This window comes from Rhinolophus hipposideros (genome assembly GCF_964194185.1).
Source record: "Rhinolophus hipposideros genome assembly, chromosome: 9".
Lineage (NCBI taxonomy): Eukaryota > Metazoa > Chordata > Mammalia > Chiroptera > Rhinolophidae > Rhinolophus > Rhinolophus hipposideros.
Window position 1 is genome coordinate 67,426,309 of NC_138055.1, and position 10,322 is coordinate 67,436,630.

At 36.0% G+C, this 10,322-nt stretch overlaps 1 protein-coding gene across 5 annotated transcripts in view; it reads right to left on the bottom strand.

The window, feature by feature from the left end:
* The window catches only part of TSPAN8 (tetraspanin 8), a 234,628-nt gene extending 224,590 nt beyond the window's left edge, over window positions 1-10,038 (bottom strand). Inside the window, exons 1-4 of one of the 5 annotated variants that reach the window (XM_081059237.1) lie at window positions 9,733-10,011; window positions 8,029-8,123; window positions 6,568-6,671; window positions 3,563-3,649 (exon numbers count right to left, since the gene is read on the bottom strand). The gene's annotated coding sequence lies outside the window, so the exon portion shown is untranslated. Of the gene's footprint in view, window positions 1-3,562; window positions 3,650-6,567; window positions 6,672-8,028; window positions 8,124-9,732 lie in introns of all 5 variants that reach the window. The other 4 variants (XM_081059235.1, XM_081059238.1, XM_081059236.1 and 1 more) reach the window with 4 other exon arrangements.
* Between the last annotated feature and the right edge of the window lie 284 nt (window positions 10,039-10,322).

Below are 10,322 nucleotides of genomic sequence, written 5' to 3' on the forward strand. Positions count from 1 at the left end.
TATAGTCAATGGAAATATACTAGTTGGCAATTAAAAAGGGTACACACACACACATACACACACACAGATGAGTTTCAAAATATTACTTTGGACCAAAGACATTAGCCACAAAAGAGTATATATACAGTATGATTCCATTTTTGTGAAGCTCAAGAACCTACCAATCTAATTTATGGTGATAGAAATCAGAATAATCATTACCTCTGGCAAGTTGCTAAGGGTATTGACTGAAAAGGCAGAAAAAAATGTTGAGAATTGAAATGTTCTATAGTCTGGTCTGAGTGGTGGTTATAAGGATGAATATACATGTTAAAATCCACCAAATTGTTTACTTAGTGTTTATTAATTTTATTGTATATAAATCAGACCTCAAATAAGTATTCATATGTATGTAGTATGTATTGTTAGTGCCTTGGAAAGATCAAAAGGTTGGAACATTCATTCACAAAAAACTCTTTGAAAAGATTAAGCATGTGACTAACAGACCCTCTCTGCTATCTCAATAAAAGCCAAAAACAGGGATGGGATTATCTAGACATTCTATCAATAAATTTGACTATTCTACGCACCTTATATAAGTGGAATCATACAGTGTTTATTCTTTTGTGACTGGCTTATTTCACTTAGCATAATGTCCTCAAGGTTCATCTATGTTATACATATTGCATAACTTCCTTCTCTTTTAAGGCTGAATAATATTCTATTGTGTATATATATATATGTATATATATATATACATATATGTGTGTGTATATATATATACACATATATGTGTGTGTGTGTATATATATATATATATATATATATATATATATATATATATATATATATATACCACATTTTGCTTCTCCGTTCTTCCATCAGTGGGCACTTGGGTTACTTCCACATTTTAGCTATGGTGAATAATGCTGCTATGAGTATATGGGTGTACAAAAATCTGTTCCAGTATCTGCCTTCATTTCTTTTGGGTATATACCCAGAAATGGAATTGTTGGATTATATGGTAATTCTATGTTTAATTTCTTGAGGAACTGTAATATTGTTTTCTATAGCAGATCTACCACATTACATTCCTACCATCGCTGCACAATTTCTCCATATCCTTGTCAACATTATTTCTGCTTTTTCTTTAATAATAGCCATCCTAATGTGTAGTGTCTCATTTTGGTCTTGATTTGCTTTTCCTGATGATCAATGATGTCAGCATATTTTCTTGTTCTTATTGGTTATTTGAAAATATTAAAAGTCAATGGTTCTGGATTCCTAGATTAGTTAGACTCTTAGGTCAGCCCAAGAGAGTTATACTGTTTTGTGTTTTCCTGCTTAAATTTCTCTTGCTCCATCATTCACCCCCATACTTTATCCTTATTATCCCAGAGATCTCATTAACATTATTAATCATAATTCAATACATTTTAGTCACTAAGTTATCTAAAAGGAAGTAGAGGACCTTATAGTGCTCATAAAAATAAATGTGGTGATGAAGCTAGATCCCTATTATTTGTAATTTTTAATCTCTACTCAGTATTTGTATGAGATTGACCAAAACTACAGATTAAAGTAACAGTGGTAATAAAAATAGTAGTAGAAGAAGCTAACATTCATTGAATGCTTACAATGTGCTAAGAACTTAATATTACATTTTATTTAATCCTCAAAATAACATATGAGACAGGTACTGTTATTATCCCACTTTAGAGTTGAGGAGACTGAGCTTTAGAGAGGATTTCGTGCCACCCACATCACTGGCTAAATAGAAGAGACAGTCTTCCAACCCAAAGCCTGTGTTCTTATCAATTACATCAATATTTCATAAGACTAATCAGTCAGGTACAAATTTCACCTGTTTGAAATATTTGTATACAATCTGTATTTCTGCTATTATTTATGTATATGTTTCTTTGAAGTCAACTCTTCTTTAAAAAAAAAGAACTTTTCTTTCAAAGGTATCAAAAAAAAAACAAGAAAAATATCTTTAATGCTACATAAATACCTAAGTATAAGAGCTGCCCCCCTTTTTAAAATGAGAGATTCAAAGTGTTGGAAAGATGTTATAAATGTAATTAACACCAAACTAAGACTTTCTTTTGAACTAATCAGGAGACATGAAAGAAAATTCAAAAGCAATGATTTACCCAACTATCTGATTTAATGCTGGTTAAAGACTGTAATCACGTCAAACAGAATGAGGAATCATTTACTATCCCTTCATGGTAATTTACTATCCCTTCATGGTACCTGCCCCTCACCTAGGGCAACAAAGATTACTCTATTCATTGTACCTGGATGAGCTACTACACCTACAGCAAGTTAACTCTCCTACCAAACAACTATATAAGTGAGGTGTCTGCAACAGGAAGCTTCTCCTAATCCTCAGATTTACTATAAACAATAGTTAAGGAAAGAGTCTGGTGCAGGGAAGAGACAAGTTGACTTGCAAACAAGAGATGGTAAATAGATGTAATAGAAGGTTCAGGCCTTTCTGAAAACAAAAGGAATTAAGAATTAAAGTATAATAATGTCCCATTTAATGAATGAATTTAAAAGAAAAAATATATACGGTCTACTGTAATAGGTCTACTGTAATAGGTTTCTACAGATTTCATAAATTATAACTAGTACATACAAATCTATACTTTTATCTTCACAAAGTGTTCCAATAATTAATTTCACAGACACCATATCTTGAATCACTCTAAATATACAACTATGCTAAAAATTTTAGCAAAAGGAAGATCTTTTATTTTAAAAACTTACATTAAACGTGAGAATTCCCTTTCTCCAGTGCGACCCAGTTTTAAGGCTGAAGAAAGCCTGACTGTTCCTCATCCTGCCTTTGCAGCACCTCACATCTCCACCACTGATGTGTCACCAGGAGCTCTATTGCCACTCTGCTTTTCTCTACCCAATGAATATGGCAAATATATTGCTGAACCTATACATGAAATTAAGTCTGTTATCCAGAAAATTTTGTATTTCTTGTTTATCATTTCTCTTGTTGAATTTCAACTATGAATATTAATCAACTTCATCATTAAGTGGCATTTTAAGCACCCATATGTGTTGGGGACTTTGCAAAAAAAAAAAAAGTTTTTTAAAATCTGTTTTTAGCAATTGTGCTAAATATCAATGAGGACAAACCTAGACTTGTAGGAAGAACACAAAGCGAACACTAGCCAATCCAGAATTTTTTTAGTTAAATAATTATGATTACTCAAGAGCAGAATCAGAAGAATCAATGAAAATAATAATTCAATTTAAGTAAATTTAGGATATAGGCAGCTTCCTGAAACATGTGCGCCAAAGAGGAGTTGGGTACATTTAGTCTAATTAGAAAACATAATATTTCGAGCATTATGCATAGAATGGGTACCTTGGGAGAAAGGGGGAAGGCCCCAAGGGGCTGAGGAAGCCCATACTAAAATTTGAAAGACAACACCAACGTCGGAGCAGCCCTGAAACAAAGTTAGAACCCCAACATGGCCACTAGGAGTCCATGACACAGAGCTTTTGCAGTAGTCAGAAGACCCTCTTTCCTGAGGCCATGAAACATGGTACTTACTGCCTGAGCACTTAACCCAGTAAGAGCAGGTGCTGTGTCCCGACGGATGTTGTCTGCAAAGGGTCCTCTAGTGTCCAAAAGCTTTCACTGCATGTTAAAAACAGAATCCTTTCTCAGGTCCTAAGATCAACAGTCAGTTTTTTCTTAGCACAACATGGTAGTCAACCTGGTGATTATTATTTTTCAAGTTTCCATATGGTTTTCCCCTTAATCTTTTTTTTATTGAGGTATAATTGACAGGTAACGTTATATTAGTTTCAGGTATAGAACATAATGATTCAGTGTTTGCATATATTGCAAAAATGATCACCATAATAAGTCTAGTTAACATTTATTTTTCACTTACTTTTTATATCAGTAAACCAAACAGACAATGTAACTGAAAGCATCTTGATTTAGCAGCCAAAAGGAGGTGACGGGGCAACTAAGAGTATGTTTTAGGGTCAGACAACCTATGAGAGTAAAACCTTGCATGTCACTTACTGGTTTTGTGACCAGGAACACATAAATTAACCTTGCTGCTTCTTAGCTGATACATCTGTAATGTAGGGATAATGTTTTCATTACCTCATAGGATAATCAAGATAATAATATGAGGTAATAACTACTATGAACCAAACCCGGAGCCACCCTAACTCAAAATCTTTGTCTTATAATACATTTTCCTCATTTTTAAAGCCATTTTTAGTGTGTGTTTTCTACTATTATTTGCAGCCATTATTTGCAGCCAAGTGGAAAGCCAATTTGCCTTTCCACTGATACACTGACTATTTTAAATGAGGATTTTAAATTAGGTTGCATAGTCTTACCATGGACTGGATATTAGTGTAAAATACTGTTTGACAAACTGATGGTTCCCAGGGGTGAGGGGGGTTGGGGTACTGGGTTAAAAGGTGAAGGGGTTAAGAAATACAAATTGGTAATTACAAAATAGTCACGAGGATGTAAGGTACAGCATAGGAAATATAGTTAATAACAACTCTCTATAGTGCCAGGTGGATACTAGACTAATGGGAGGATCACTGCATAAATTATGTAAATGTCTAACCACTATGCTGTACACCTGAAACTAATATAATATAATGTTGAATGTCAACTCTAACTGAAAAAACTAAATATTAAAAAAAACCGGACTGTTCTGTTATATAGATTATCCAACTCACTGATCTCACAGATGAGAAAATGAAGGCCCAAAGAGATGAAATGCCTTGTCCCAGGTTACGCAGTTGGCAGAGCTGGGAATGCCTAAAACTTAATGTGCCTGACTCCTTATCCAGTGCGCTTTTAACATATAACTCATTTCATTCCTCTTTTCAGTCCATAAAAATCAACACAAATCACGCTCCCAGTCAGAGGCAGCAGAGAAACCAACTGCTTCTTCAACATGTGTTGCGGATGTGACAACAATTAACCACTTTTTGAAGGCAGGTAACAGATTAACATGAAATTACAATAAAAAAGATATTGGGAGAGCCATTGTGAATGCAAAAGATCAGTCAGTTCAATACATATTTACATACAAATACATACAAACAACATTGATCAGACCTTGAGATACAGAAAAATACAAATGAAAGAACCATTTGAACATGCTTACTCCCTAACCAACCAATGACCCTACCTCTGCCTGCTTCCCTGCCCTCAGTCCAGCCCTGTGGTTAGGCTCACTAGCCCTGTTACTATTCCTTTAGTTAGAAACTGGCTATCACTCTGCCTTCCCTCCAATTCACATCCTCCTATCTATCTCTTCTTCTTGAATCTGGGGAATGAGGACTGGAAAGAGGATTTTTGCATCTGCTGTTGTGAAGGTCGTTGGTGAGTTCTACATTGCCACGTCCTTGGTTAACTCTCAGTCCTCAAGACTTCTTACAGACATTCAATAGATTGGTCACCCCCTTCTTCTTCAAACAGCTTCTTTCACTGGGGTTTCATGACTTCAACCTCTGGGTTGAAGACCTAACTGGTCTGCTCCTTTTTCTCCTCTCTAGGGGATCTTATCAAATATCACCTACATTAACCGATGACTTCCAAATTTGTCTCCAGTCCCAACTTCTTCCCTAACTTCAAGGTTTTATACTCAACTGCCTTCTTGACATTAATAGTTGGATATCTGAAGCATTTCTCAAAAGTAACAAGAGTAAAACTGGACTCTTGATTACCCTCCCCAGAGATCTACATCTCAGTAAATAGTACCACCATTTACTCTGTGGCTCAGACCCCAAATCTATAGTCTTCTCTTTCTTCCACATCCCATACCCAAACCACAGCAAATGCTGTTAGATTTACCTTCAAAATATATTCCAAATCCAATTACTTTTCACCAACTGCACAGCTACCACTCTGATCCAATCCTTCATAAACATCACCTTGCTAACTATTAGAACTGTTTTATAACCAACACTCTGCTTCCACTCCTGTGTATTATAGCCAAAACCATGCTAGATGATGTCCCTTCCATGTTTCAATTACTGGATGTTAAATTGATCTAAAGATGAAAGCTGCCTCTCAGCCATCTCCAGCGTGCTACAATGCGTAAAGTTCTACAGCAAGCCTTTATAAAATTATTTCAGCCCTCACTGCTTGCAGTCACTACACTTGAGACATGGCATGGGGGTGGGGAGGACCATTGGAAGTCCTACATAAAACCATTTGCTTTCAATAAATGTGGATATGATGCCAGAAGATGGGTGGCCCTCCAAGATGTAAGTGCTGACCAGCTTGTCTAGCTAACCGCTGGTAAGTGTGTATGGCACACAGAAAACACTGAAGAAATGATTCTATTGCAGGACCAAGCCTCAGAACCATCTAATAGAGTAACATGAGTGTCCCACTGTAATTCAGAGTTAAATTGAGTCCTGTCAGCGTTATAATATTGTCCAATTCAACCATTACAAGCATGTTTTCAGATGGAAATATCCTTGCAGGTGCACAACAAACAACGCACACTCCACACTATTGGGCTCCATAATTAGACTCTCACACGCAACACTCATGGCTCCACTTACACTTCCTTCCAGGAGTCACTGCCTCAACAGAACATCGCCTGGCTGTAATCACATTCGACAAAAGGCATAAGATCATCATGTTCCAAATCAGTTCTGTGTAAAACCTATAAAATGAGAATTGTTTTAAACACTACATATTGAAGTCTAGAGGAATAAAAACATGTATAAATTATTCCTATTTCTTGGTGGGTATTTTTGGAACTGTTTATTTAAAGCTGTTATTTGATATACAGAAAAAGGTAACTGGCAATTATTGACTGAGCCCTTACTTGTACCAGAAACTTGTTCCTTCATTTGATTTAATTCTTACAACTACTCAGCAAGCGAGATATTATAACTGAGGTTTTATAACTGGGAAAACAGGCTTAGCGATATCCTCCAAGGTTCCCTGTCTCCCAGTCTTCCTCATCTCAGTAAATGTCACCGTCTCCCTCCCAGTTGACCAAACAAAAACAAACTTGTGTATCATCCTTGAATTTTACACACATCTTTATCTCTACTACCCCTTGCCAGTCAAGGTAAACATCATTTCTTACCTGGACTACTTACTACAAGAGCCTCCTAACTCATCTCCCTATTTCTACACGTGTTCACTCCACATGTCAACCCAGCAGCCAAAGTGATCTTTGTAAAACATAAACAACAAAATAAACTGGCTTGAAGACCTCAATCATTCATCATACTTAAAATATAATCAAAATTATTTTACCTTGTAGACAAAATCCTGGATGATCTGGCAAGAACTCTAACTTCAATCTCATCTCTCCTCTCTCTACAACCGTAAGGACGTATTTCTATTCCTGGAATACTCTAAGCTTGTTCCTACTTTAAGGCTGTTGTCTGGAAATATCTTCACACAGATCTTCACATGAAAAGTTCATTGCCATTCAGGTCTCAGCTGGAATGTCACCTTCTTAGATGAGTCTTTTCTCATGACAACTGAAAGCAGCCTATTTTCATCTCTGTATTACACTACCCAGTTTTATTTTATGACAGGACTAATTACTACCTGCTATTTTCTTTTTCTCGGTCATTTTTGTGTTTTCTCCTTCCCAAGTCCTCCCACTAAAATGTTATTAGCTACACTGTCTGTCACACTTAGCAATGTAACTCCAGCACCAAAACAGTGCCTGAGACATTATAAATACTCAATAAATGTTAGTTGAGCATTGCCTAAACTCACACTCTTAGTTGCAGAGCCAAGATTACAATTCAGGTGTCCATCCACAAATTATTTTTACTACATGAGTTTATCTTGGAATATAATAATTTTATAATTTACTACTTACTTTACATACACTGACCTCTACCATGTCCTTTAAATTCAAATTGTATTTATCTTTCAAAGCCTGTTTTACTTTCCCCATGGTACTTTGTTTTCATCCCTAATCAAGTTAATTCCTCTCTTCTCACTGTTAGGATGACATCTTTATTATATTTCATTTTTGAAACTTAGCTTACCTTGTTTTTATCTGACTCTTCTCCTAAACTCTAAGTTGTTTGAAGATAGGGATCATGTCTAATTTTTCCTTTTTCTCCAGTGCCTATCAGAGCACCTTAAACAAAGAAGTTTTTCAATAAATTCTTGCTGAATTAAATTATTTTTCTCTCAAAGATCTTGTTGACTTCCAGAGTTATAGAGCAATCATAACACAATAAAAATCACTCAAGGAGGCAGAACAACCTGTTTATTGACAATAATGATACTTCCAGGAAATATATTGGAACGACTAAGGTTCAAGGAAATATTCCACACATTCTAGAATGAATTCCATGGAGGAATAAATTGCATCTCACTGACTCAGAACCTATAAATATTTTTCAAGTAATATCTACACAGGATGTTGAATTCCAAACAACTTTTGAAAACCACTAATCATTCACATTCTTCCCCAAATGTCACACAGTGTAAAACTGATGGATCTTTTGTGACCTGATGACATTTGTCTCCATTCCTAAAGGCATTATAATGGAAATGTGGTCTTCTATCATCCTGCTACAGTTGGTATAAATCCACTAGATACTTTTTAAAAATATTTTGGGAACACACAGTCATGCAAACCAATGTCTGCCGGTCCCAGCAGGGGATAGTAAAAGACTTTACAAACACCAGATGGGATTTAACAGCTTTAGTAAAACATAAAATGCTCCAAGAGTGCTAAGTCACTTCAGGAACAACGCAAAGCAAATATATTTGATTTCCATTATACATATTTTTCTTTCTTAAAAAATTCTAAAATTTGCCAATGAAAGTTTTATCACAATCCTTTCACATTTAATTTTTTCTCTTAAAATTAAACTATAATTATTTACTTTATGGATACTACACATATTATTATTTGTGGATACATTAACAATTTTATAATCATACCAGAAGACTGGAACACATGGTGCTGTAATAAGCATTCACCTGATTTCAATATGTTAAATGCCTGCTTCACCAGAAATACAAACAGTCCGATGTGACTTTTTATTTTTCCTCACATCTAACTTTAATCTGTAACTATGCAGATAGGTGTTGATACTCTGATAAATATTTTATAAAATAGTGATTGCTAACCATTTCATAAACTATGACCTGAAAACACATTATTATCTCATTTTATTTTAAAAAATGATTTCTTTTTTTCTTTTTTTTTTTTTTTTGGACTCTTCAGGGAATATAAGATTGTGATCATAAAAGAGTCAATTTCCTATTCAAAGTGAGCAGAAGCACCAATCACCCTCCCTCCTAAAAAAAATAATAATAGCTTATGCAATTGGATTTCATTGTGTGTTTTGCTCAAATAACAAGAAGCCAGGCTGGGGGTAAAAAGAAACAGGATGTCTACAAATGCTTCTTACTATTGTTTTGCTTAGATTAACATTGGAAGATGATTGCTTTGCTTCACCAATTCTCAGTAAATGGTTGCAATCCAGAAAAAAGCAACTGAAAGGCAACCTAAGATTTCATTTCAGCTGTGTTGAATATATTAAGTGTATAATCTACAAACAAACAACAGGCAGCTCAAGACAAAAATGTATTCGTGTAGCCCACACCATGGGCCATCCGTGAACAGAGATGCTCCTTTGCACCCTCTGAGCCACCCCACTTATCTCTGATAAGGAAACAATTCAGAGCAATAAGAGGCTATAAGAGAAATCAGAGTAGCAGGAGTCAAATACCTGTTAGCTCACTTGATGACAGTTCCCAAACCAAAGAGGTCAAGGTCATGGATTTGCTCAAACGTGAGGTCAAGAAAAGGTCTCTTGTTCACAGACAGTATCTTTAATCTCAGAGAGTGAATGTCACAAAAAGCAAATCTAATTATGTCACTCTCCTACTTAAAACTCTTCAATGGCTCCCCTCTGACCTCAGGAGAAAGTTCAGATTTCCTCAGATGCCATCCAACGCCATTTAGGAACCGGACTTGCTTACTTCTCCAGCTTGTCTCTCAATATTCCCCCTCCCTGCCTTCGCAGATGTGCAGTAACACGCAATTCCCCAAGAACATGCTGATCGTTCAACTGAGCAACCCTCCCCTTACTTCCTCCTGACTTGTTCCCGTCCATACCCGAGACCTCCACTTACAGGGCAGCTCCTCCAAAACGCTTAATCCCCAAAGTGCTGGGAGCGCAGAAAATCCTCCAGAGAGCTGTTCCCAGCGCTCTCCATCCACATCTCACTGTATTCGAATTGTAGACTGGTTTGTCTGTCTCCGCTACTGGCCTGTATTATCTAATCCTCAAAAAAACTGATGAAGCCTTATTGTGCC